Source organism: Helianthus annuus, chromosome 3 (assembly GCF_002127325.2).
Source record: "Helianthus annuus cultivar XRQ/B chromosome 3, HanXRQr2.0-SUNRISE, whole genome shotgun sequence".
NCBI lineage: Eukaryota > Viridiplantae > Streptophyta > Magnoliopsida > Asterales > Asteraceae > Helianthus > Helianthus annuus.
In genome coordinates, this window is record NC_035435.2 from 127,104,926 (window position 1) to 127,115,196 (window position 10,271).

General features: G+C 35.5%; 2 long non-coding RNA genes across 7 annotated transcripts; both read left to right on the plus strand.

Annotated features, from left to right (window-relative positions):
• On the plus strand, nucleotides 1-4,090 carry LOC118490669. Of its 3 annotated transcripts, none has more exons than XR_004889822.1 (5): nucleotides 1-405; nucleotides 642-754; nucleotides 853-999; nucleotides 1,315-2,200; nucleotides 2,520-4,090. It is a non-coding gene; the product is annotated as an uncharacterized LOC118490669 (long non-coding RNA). The 3 variants fall into 3 exon arrangements; XR_004889823.1 differs by having other exon boundaries at nucleotides 1,315-1,384; nucleotides 1,830-4,090; XR_004889821.1 differs by having other exon boundaries at nucleotides 1,315-4,090.
• A 1,395-nt stretch (nucleotides 4,091-5,485) lies between these two features.
• Nucleotides 5,486-8,482, plus strand: LOC118490670. Of its 4 annotated transcripts, XR_004889826.1 has the most exons (10): nucleotides 5,486-5,784; nucleotides 5,879-5,937; nucleotides 6,082-6,250; nucleotides 6,381-6,491; nucleotides 6,564-6,636; nucleotides 6,761-6,851; nucleotides 7,353-7,665; nucleotides 7,820-7,880; nucleotides 7,991-8,077; nucleotides 8,179-8,482. It is a non-coding gene; the product is annotated as an uncharacterized LOC118490670 (long non-coding RNA). The 4 variants fall into 4 exon arrangements; XR_004889824.1 differs by having other exon boundaries at nucleotides 5,487-5,784; nucleotides 7,820-8,077; XR_004889825.1 differs by having other exon boundaries at nucleotides 5,487-5,784; nucleotides 5,879-5,908; nucleotides 7,820-8,077.
• Nucleotides 8,483-10,271: the final 1,789 nt, after the last annotated feature.

The window sequence follows — 10,271 nt, forward strand, 5'->3', positions numbered from 1 at the left end:
TGCCGCATTCATTATCTGTTATACCCACCTCTTCAGTTTCTTTGTTTATGGCTATAACTCCCATAGTGGTGATTACAATTGACAGTACAATTCATTTCTCATCTTCCTACTCTCTCTATCTTTTCAAATCCAAACTACGATGGTGTGGTTGCTCTGGCGATGATTCAAACCATGACTACAGATCTGAAAATTAATTCAAGACGGATTCAGAGGCAACATTCAAGTATGCTGCTGTTTACTTTCCTTTCTACAGATTTAGGGCAGAGTATTGAATAATCATCAATTCGTTTTCAATGAGTGGATGGTTTTTAGTAGTTGCCGATGATTTCTCTGTTCCTTTCTTGCTCTTAGAAGTTGCGACTGATTACCTTGTTTATTAACTCCGGCAACAAAACTGGTGTCTGGGTAATTCGAAGTCTTTTTCATTCTATTTTTTTCAATATAATCAAGTTGTATTTGATGGCCATTAATCAAGTTATATGAAGGCTAGGGTTTCTTAAGGGTATACTTTATACCTCAATTGGTATTGATTAGTAAAGTAATTTCTTCTATTTATTAATATTTCAATCTATATTTGAATTTAAATAGTAACACTAACACATACATGTTTTGCTTATTGTTTATCATTTTATTTGTTTCAGGATAGGTTTTTGTGGAGATTTCATTTTCTAGCTTTGAAGTTGGAAAGATGGATTGGAATTTGAATTATCAGATTCGAAGTCGCTCTCGCATCATCAGAAGGTCTTTTAAAGAGGTATACATAATACACATTATTTTGCAAATGAATCCAGCATCGTGAGTTTTGATGAGATAGTTAACCGTTAAATTTGATTTTGGAAACTGTTACTGCAGATGTGATTGAACAGTTTAATGAATCCAGATCATCATTGCTCGCCCAGACTTCCTGTTTGGCTCTTGAAGAGATCAAACTCAATTTTATCGACACATAATCAAAATTCGGTCCTGGTCGTTTCCAAACTACAGAAGGCATAAAAACAGGTATTTTTCTGTTTTGGTGAGTGTTTTAAGTTTTGATAGTTTGTTTCAATGTTTTGATATTACCCTGCCCATATAACTCCTTAGTGTTATTTGTTATTGTTCTTTTAAAATCCGTGATTGTTAAAGCTTCAATTTTTCTTTCTGAATGACAAATAGTGTGCCTGAAAATGTTTGATCTCATCTCTATTTTTTGAACAAAGATTAAACACTTGATTCAAACTGGGTCATGTGATTAATCCAATTGATTATTTGATAAGATTTCTTGGTTTTTTTTTTTTTTTTTTTTTTTTGCTGTAAATGTTTAATCTTCTACAGATTCTGTATCGGTTAAGGTGATGTCACAGGTTATTCACAACTACAACTTCACACAAATGGGCTTTTGGAGGTGTGACCCTTTTTTACTCTTCCTTTGGTGATTTTAATAGATTCCAACAAAGAAATGCAGTTTTCTTGTTATCAATTTTCTTATGGTTCATTAGCATCATGCATTTAAATTGTTTTTAGACCTTTAAGATGGCAAAACGTGCGGGTGGGTTGGTTGTGTAACGGGTCAAATGGGTTTGGGTAAAAACCTAAGGCTATGGTGATTTAATTTGCTTTCATTTTAAACGATTCTCATTTGGTGACGGGAAGACAATGATTTAAGAAAGCCATGCATGTCTTAGGTTTAAGGTGGATAATCTTGTTAGGTCTTTAACTGTTTAACAAGTGTCTATTTTGTTTGTGGTGTTTATGCTAGCGAGTATAAGATATATGTAGAGGGGTAGGCATGGTCTGTAAGCTTAAAGTATTTACGGTCATGTGGTATTGTTTTGCTTATAATCAACCAGAATTACAAGGAGTTCTCAGCTGAGGTCCTTTGCCAAAAGAAAATTACAAGCCTATCTCTCATGAAAACATATGCCCGTCCGTTAAAACTGCAGTCGAATGGGAGCATTCACATCCATCAGAGGCCTCATCTCTGCTCAAAATAAGCCTTGCTCGAGCTCGAGCTCTACTAAATTAAATGACATCGACTTGTTTATACCGATACGCAAAGGTGAGTTAAAGTCGTAGGTCATCTGAATGGGTGTGGCTTCCTCATCGGACAGAGAGGCTACCGATGGGATGTGTTAATAAGGAAATCGTTTGCGGCTACGCACGGCTGCTAACAAAAAACGGAAGAGAGCGGGAGATCCAGGGTTCGGTCGACGGTTTCATGGTAACTCAATTCTGATTTTTACTCTCTTTGCAAAAATTTCATTATTTCTATTATGAATTCAAGCTAATGTAGTCACGAGTGTTCAAGCTTTTGGTTTATTTTGTGTAGCTTTTAAATGTTTGTATTATACTGTTTTGCTGAATGACCTTGAAATCAGGTGGTGGTGGTGCTGTGCTCGTTGGTACTTAGGGAAAACTACTTGACACTGATGATGAATCTCATATTGACCACAATGACTTTCATCTGCTTATTTTTAGTAATTAGATTATATAAGTTTTTAGCATGCTCATGTGATTGCCTTTATGGTCTTGTAATCTAGGAGGCGCCATATCAACTTGTGGGGTCATTTTCTGACCCGTTGGACGAGTACAAAAGAAAGGTGGATTTAGCAGCATCTAAACTCAGGGAACTCAGGTCGTCATCTGAATACTAAGAGGCTTGTATCAATGCCCATGGATAGGCATGACATGGAGAAAGAAAAGCTATTTATTCTGATGCCATCAGTTCTAAACAAATCAAGCAAGGCATTTTCATGCTTCTTGAGTCTGATGATGACCTGGAAGTTAACATGCTCGATACTGGCCAGTAGGCATGTAAAGGATGCTACTGGTAAACCATATATGTGGCTGTTGCTGCGGAACAAAGAGCTATTATACATTTGACAAAAAGTATGTTATTCTAACAATAATCTAAGTTTTTATGGACATGATATAGGAGGTTTTTATGCATTGAAAATACACCATTGGGGACTTTTGATCTATTTAACCAATTTCATATTTTGCAACTTTTTATTTTAAATTTACCCTTGTAACCTATTTTATGCATTAATAATCTATAATCAACCAATCCATTTAGCTTAGATGCTTGACCCGTTTGTCATTGAATGGGGTCGACTGAATGGGATGTTTTCAGCCCCCCCCCCCCCCAATCGTGTGCCGTTTTGCGTTCCATCAAGTGAAGGAAAGATGTTGGCCAGACATATATTGTGATCGATGATGAAAGATTTGTTTGCCAGAGGATTCAGGAAGAAATGTTCATAAAGGTATGCCTATTTTCGAATTTCGTTTGATGTAAGTGCATCTTCTACGCTCTTTTCGTTTATATAGTTCATTAAGTATTGGGACCAAATCAAAGCATGCGTTTTTTTAATCTGACCAAGTTAGCTTAGTTGAGTTGTAACGCCCAGAAGTTGAAAAATACCAACATTCGGCTGCCACCCGAAGTTCCGAACCTGAGCTTAGACGGGTGAACTTAAAGCTAAAGCTCGAAGGCAAACTTTTAGTTTTTGTCAAAATGGGTTGTTTTGACCCGTCAACATTTTTTTAGTTTTTATTAAAATAATAGACTAAATCCTGGTGATTGTTATAAGAAGACTTTATAGTATCACTAAGTCGGTACATCCAACATGGCAACATACAATTTTAGAATTCCATGAAGGCTACAAGGTAACCTCTACTTTATAAATCATTTTTTTATGTATAGTTCCTTAAAGAAATGGTGCCAGTTGTGTTCATTTAGTTGCATATATTTATACACAGTTACAAAATTGCAATAAGGTTTAACTCATTTGTTTTTTTCCATAAGTGTATAACAAGTTGATTTATGGATGAAGCTATAATGATTTAATTTGCTTTGCTTTCGGTTTAGATGATTTCCAATTGTTAATAATCGGAGGACATTGATTTAAGAAAGCCATGACTGCCTTGGATTTAAAGTGGGTAATTTTGTATGATTAAGTCTTTTAATTGTTTATCAACTGTTTATTTTGTTTGTCCAGATGTTGGCTTGGATTGAAGTGTAGATTACAAGATATAGGTTACATCACTTTGATAATGTATTTTTGTAGTTAAGTTGGGAGTTTTAAAAATATTTTGTAACCGTTGTCTAATATATCACTGGTCTATTTTGTTATCGTCGTTTGAACATTTTTAACCTTAGGTTTTTTGTTATAAAACGGTTGATGTGTTTTGAAAGTTTAGATGATTGTTTGTTTTGTCTATATATAATACACATGCACAATATATACATGTGTAAACTAAGTTCGAGCCGCCGCAATCTCCCATAACATCTTCGCTTTGTTGACCACCTGATTGACTGCGAATCGTGTTTACATCGCGTACTGTCGACTCCGTAGCAATGCGCGGGTTTCTCACTATTATTCTATATGACAATTGTGGTAGGATCTTAGCTACAGTATAACATTTACCCATGAGTTGAAACTTAATTACAATATTGCCATTTCTTTACTTTTCAATTGGAGTGATGCTGTGTGTTTTTATTGAGGACGGGGTTTGATAGGTAGCATCATGACTTATGAAAGTGTTTTGAAAAAAAAAATTAAATATCATATAGTTTTATATATTTTAGAAATATCATATTAGTTCATTAAATAAGTGATATTTGTCTCTTTTAAAATTATATCTATGATCTATCTCATAAATATATAATCAATCGCGTTGGTATAAATTTGAGTTATAAGTCTTTGATGGGGCTTTACGTCACGTACCAGTATAAATTCGTATTTTTTGCTTTACAATTTTTACCAGTTTTGATGGATGTTTGCTTACTACTTAGCGCAGGACGGGGGCTAAGCAAATAAATTTCCACCGCGTAACGCGGGGTGTTTTTGCTAGTTAATAAACAAATGTTGTTCACTTGTATACCAATAAATACATAATATGTTTACATGTGGTATCGTTATACAACTTGCTTTTTGAGATAACTAGGAGAATGTCACTATGGACTATTTATTTTCATTACGTAGATATGACGATCAAATTATATAATTTAAAATGGTTCTCATAGACAATAAGATTTATAATTATACGTTCAAATCCACCATCCAAGATTCCCAATTTGTATTGGATGTTTTAACAACAAAAAGGTTAAAGGGGAATCGGATTCAATGTCTAGGTAAGTAGAGCCTTCACAAGTAACATATGCTTATAATAGTTTAAAATTATCCATAAAAATGGAATAAGTTTTAATCTAATAAGAGGAGTTGCGCGTATCTTATCTTTATTAAAGAAACACACTTATTTTCTCATAATCTACTTATATATAAAAGGAGAAGTAGAGAAGTAGATCTGATGTAATTTTGCGTACTTGTGAACTATCTAGGCATGCCACGTAAGATCTGCTGATGTCATAAATAACAATTAAAATCTTAATATATTGTATATGTATGTTTTTTTCTAATCAAATAATATTAAAATATATATTAGTGTGTTTTAAAGATGGGGGAAATTTGAACTACATGGGGAAGTGGTATTTGCATTAATGTCTCTGAAGACCATCGTCATACTTCCTCTCAAATGTCATATATCTCACATTAACCCTAATTCTCTCACATACACGAAAGCTGTCTCCTCTTCTTCTTCTTCTTTAATCTCTTTTTTTTCTCTTCAGATCTTTTTTTCAATCTACACGGAGATGTCAAAATTGGTTATGTTTCGGATGGATCTGATCTTGCTGGATGATCAGACTGATGAAGATGATCTTCAAGTGATTCTCAAATCCAGAGCTCCCTCAAATCTCCTCTTCAGACGGATGATCTTCAGACGATTCATCATTCTTCATTACAGGTTCGTTTAATATATGTTTATACAGATTATTTTCTCGAATTTGATCTAATTATTCATAACCTCTCTCCAATCAATTACTCTCTCTCTCTTACAGACACATACAATTCGAGATTTCAGGGTTTTAGTAAGCTCAAATTCTCTAAATTCAAGCGTGTAATATAAGTTTCTACAGCTTAATTTCTCGAATTTGATCTGTTTATCGGTATATATATATATATATATATATATATATATATATATATGTATATGTAATTTGTTCAATTTTTTGGTTTCTGAAACCCTAATTTCGGTTTGAAGGTTTTGTGGTTGGAGATGTGCTTCGGATTCGTAACAGAGGATTTGGTTGGAGGAAATGGAAGAGTGAAGAAGAATGAGGATTTAGTGTGTTTGTATCCGTTTACTTCGGCTTCGAGTGCGACTCAGAGGAGGATTAAGCAACAGTATGATCAGCTTGAACATATATTCGGTAAATGTTGAGTTTAATATGAGTGATAAGGTTCATATTTTAAATGCACCTGTTAATCCAAAGGTATGTTTGGATTTTGTTCTATCGCACCTCTAATATCCTAATGTGGTTTCTTTGTTTGGTGAATTAGGGGAGACAGTGTTGGTGAAGATCTGCCCTTCAATCTCGATAAACGGAAGACAATGTTGGTGAACCAGTACTTATATAATAATTTTTTTTAATCTCGAAAACGAGGATGAAGGTATGAATTCCGTAGCTATTTACTCTGTTTTTATTACTCTTCATATATTAAACACTAGGTTATTGTCTACAGTCTTGAAAAATCAACAAGCTCCAAGTTCACTTACTAATTGTTGAAATCAGAAACCTTTCATCTTGCTTTTTAAGTGAGTATTTCCTTTTTAGATCATTCTTTATATTAAATATATGAAAATTTGTTTTTCTAGGATGCTATGTCAGTTCAGTGTTTAAAGGAGGTCAAGTCTTGATTCTTTTAAATTCAAACTACAGGTCATTGTAGTGAACAAAAATGAATCAAACAAATGTGAACAATCAGACCTATGAAGATGAGGATGATATTTTTATTCCAGTTCATCATGAGGTGAGTCACGAGTGTGGAGAATCAATCAAGATGGGTTTTGGGTGAAAAATGTGTCATTTTTGGTTCTGAGAAATTGGTCGGAATGGTTGGCCTAACACTTTTTATCCGTATTTTTGAGGTACTTGATTCTTGTACCTATATGAGCCAATATTCCTTTAAGATGCATAGTTGTAGGGATGATGTTACGAAAATTGAGACGAAGCCAGATGGTTCTTGGCGGGAAAAATCAAACAATGATCGAAAGAGTCTAGGGGATTTTGGGCACTGGCATTTTAATACTTGTGACGACACATGGATAATTGTTATTAAAAAGTCACATAATTTTATTAAAAAGTTGATCCTAACAGTTGGATTTTGTCTAAATATCACATAATTGTTATTAAAAAGTCAACAAATCTTTAATAATCAATATCTTAAAAAAAAATAAAACAATATCTTATAACCGATGTTTTCAGAATGTCAACAATTTTTCATAACGATATTTCTTGTACTTGGCCCAAGGTTGTGACAAACCAAGAGGTGTTAAGATTAGGGACCCGCAAAAGGTAGCAAAAGCACAAACAGTTGAAGCCTTGAATCGAGAAAGCAAAGACCACATTTCATGCATTGTGGTTCAGTTTAGCTGAAGAAAGGTGTATCTTTGAGGCTGGAAGTACTGTGTGCACTGTGTACGTAGTATAAGGTGTACATTGGGGGAGCGCAGCCGCAGCGAACGTAGCCACAACGGCGCAGCAACCGCAGCCGCAACGGCGTGGCGAGCGCAACCGCAGCAAACGCAGCTGCATCGGTTAGAGGTGTTACAAGCAACCCAACGGTAATTAATTAAGCTTTTATTTTGTGGTAATATCACAAACCTAACACAGAATTCGTTGGCTTGAATTCCATCGAAATTTCACTACTCCGTCGAAGATCTCCGACCAGACTTTCACTTCAATTTTGAATTTCTACGTTCTTCTTTTCATTTGTAGAGAGAGAACGAGAGATAGGGGACGATGGCGGCTCATCTCTGAAAACCCTAAAGACGCACAGGTATCATTCATGTATCTAGGGTTTCATTCATAAATTCCTCAAATCTTCACTTAAATTCACCCTATTTCTTTCAATAATCATAATCTGCAATCATCCTAACCTCTTTCAAGACGGTTCAATTGAAATCTGAAATTTGAATCCACTATGGGCTAGATCCAGTACTCCGAAAAGTATTTCGATGATACGTTCGAATACAGGTAACGGTTTCTCCATTAGTTTACTTCGATTGTGTTTGTATTTGTTTAGATTGTTGTTGTTTGTTTGTTTCGATGATTAAAACAAGCTTAAACCATTTAAGGTTATAACCAATGACAAAACACAATGGGAGGAGAAGTCTGCAGCAGTGAGACTGTCGAATAAAATGTAAAAGCACAAAAGAAAAAAAAACTTTGGCGGAAAAGAAAGAGACAACGCGTTGGGGAAATGCTTGCAAAGGTTGTACTTGTACCTATATTTGTGTTTCCTTTCGTCTTTTAGTTGTAGTTTGTGAAACTATGAATTTCTACGATAGGAATGTGGTGTGCACAAAATGCAACATATAAATTACATCAATTGTGGCATAAAACTAACCCTTTTTTAGTACTAATGTTAGAAAAAGTGTGCTTTTGTTTTCCTTTGTATTTTCAAGATCAAATGAGCTCAAATGAACAAAAGAAGCAAAAAGACAGCTAAATCTAACATAAATACAAGAAAAGGAACAAAATTGGCATGCCCGACCTCCTGACAGCATCTTCCCAAGCAAAACAAAGAAGACAGAAGACTGAACACATCCCGTGCTCAGTGAGCACGGGGCCGTGCCCAAATGTCAGCAGAAAAGACAAAGTGATAGAAGCTTCTATTGCCCACCACGGGGCCGTGCCCAGCGGACACGGGGGCATGGTCAACTTCCTGCAGACGCATTTAATGAAATTGCGAATTGCAATTAATGAAGAGAGAGTCAGATGGACACGGGGCCGTGCCCAAGCTTCTGTTCAGCCTATAAATAGGAGTGTTTGGAGCTCTTGCAACTCATCCCTTGGCACACCACCTCTCTCACACTTCACCCACCACCCATCACCATCACAACACCATCATCCACCACCATCATCCATTGTCCATCATAGAGTGTGTGAGTCGTCTCGGGATCCAAGATTAATCGTAAGAGTTCTTGACAATCAAAGGCCATGTTTGCCTAAGTCTCTTACATCACTTCGTGAAGACAAGTGTTTAGTGTAATACTTTTTATTTTTAATCTTTTGCACTTTTTAATTGGTTTTGTATTAATGACTTTAATTACTAGTTTCTTATGTTGAAGGTGATTCTTCCTTATCATTTGTACGTGGTGTCTTGGCATTATTTTACTGTCTATATAAAATAAAAGATTTTCACCATTCATATCTCCACGGTCTATATGGATGTATGTTGGCTACCTGGTCGGGAGTTAAGGGAACGGTTTGGTAAGAGTCTTGCCATTGTTCAGTACATAGATCCTGCAAAGGACCTGGGTCAAATTTAGTAGGATCTCCTTCAATACCCAACGGTATTGGATGGCGGGGGTCCAAACTCTTTGATCCCCTCATAAGTTAAACTACTATTAAAACATTAACCCGGCTACTTAGGACTGTATCCCTGCTGACTCAGACTACTTAGCCGAGGGTAGCGTCGCCTTCAAAAGAGGGGCCTACCACATTATGCATTAATAACTTAATTAATTATCTTTCAATAATCCGACCCTTTAGGATTGTATCGTTGCTGACTCAAACTACTGGGTTGAGGGTAACGTCACCTTCAAAAGAGGGGCCTACTACAATAACTAAGATAATCTTTTAAACAAGTGCAAAAGTGCGAAAATAATCAAAGGTTACACTACACACGAGTCGGATCCAAGTGATTCATCTTGTCTATCTGTTTTTATTTTTTATTTTATTTTTCAGCATTTTAGTTAGTTTTATTTTCTTAGTTTAAAAACCTTTTTCTAACATTTTGATTTGATTAGACGTTGAGGATAAACCGGTACTCAAAGCTCTTGTGTCCTTGGACGACCTCGGTATCTTACAAACACTATACTACGTCCACGATGGGTGCACTTACCCATATGTGTGTTTAGTGTTAGTAAATATCGTGTTTTATAAATTTAAAACTTGGCTAAAAAGTGTAAAAAGGGCTTAAAATACATACCTAAAACATACTACACTCACGCACATCAGAATGTGAGCGATTTGACCAAGTTGATCAAGGAGCTGATGAATGGAGGGCTAGGGAAATTGCAAAGGAAACCGCTAGGCGTAAGGTCGAGAAAATGAAGGAAATTTCAAAACAAAAGGCTAACGAGGAGAGAAGGAGATTAGAATCTAAGGTGATAATCTAGTAATGTACGGTTGTAGTTTATCTATTATTTATACGAAGGTTGTT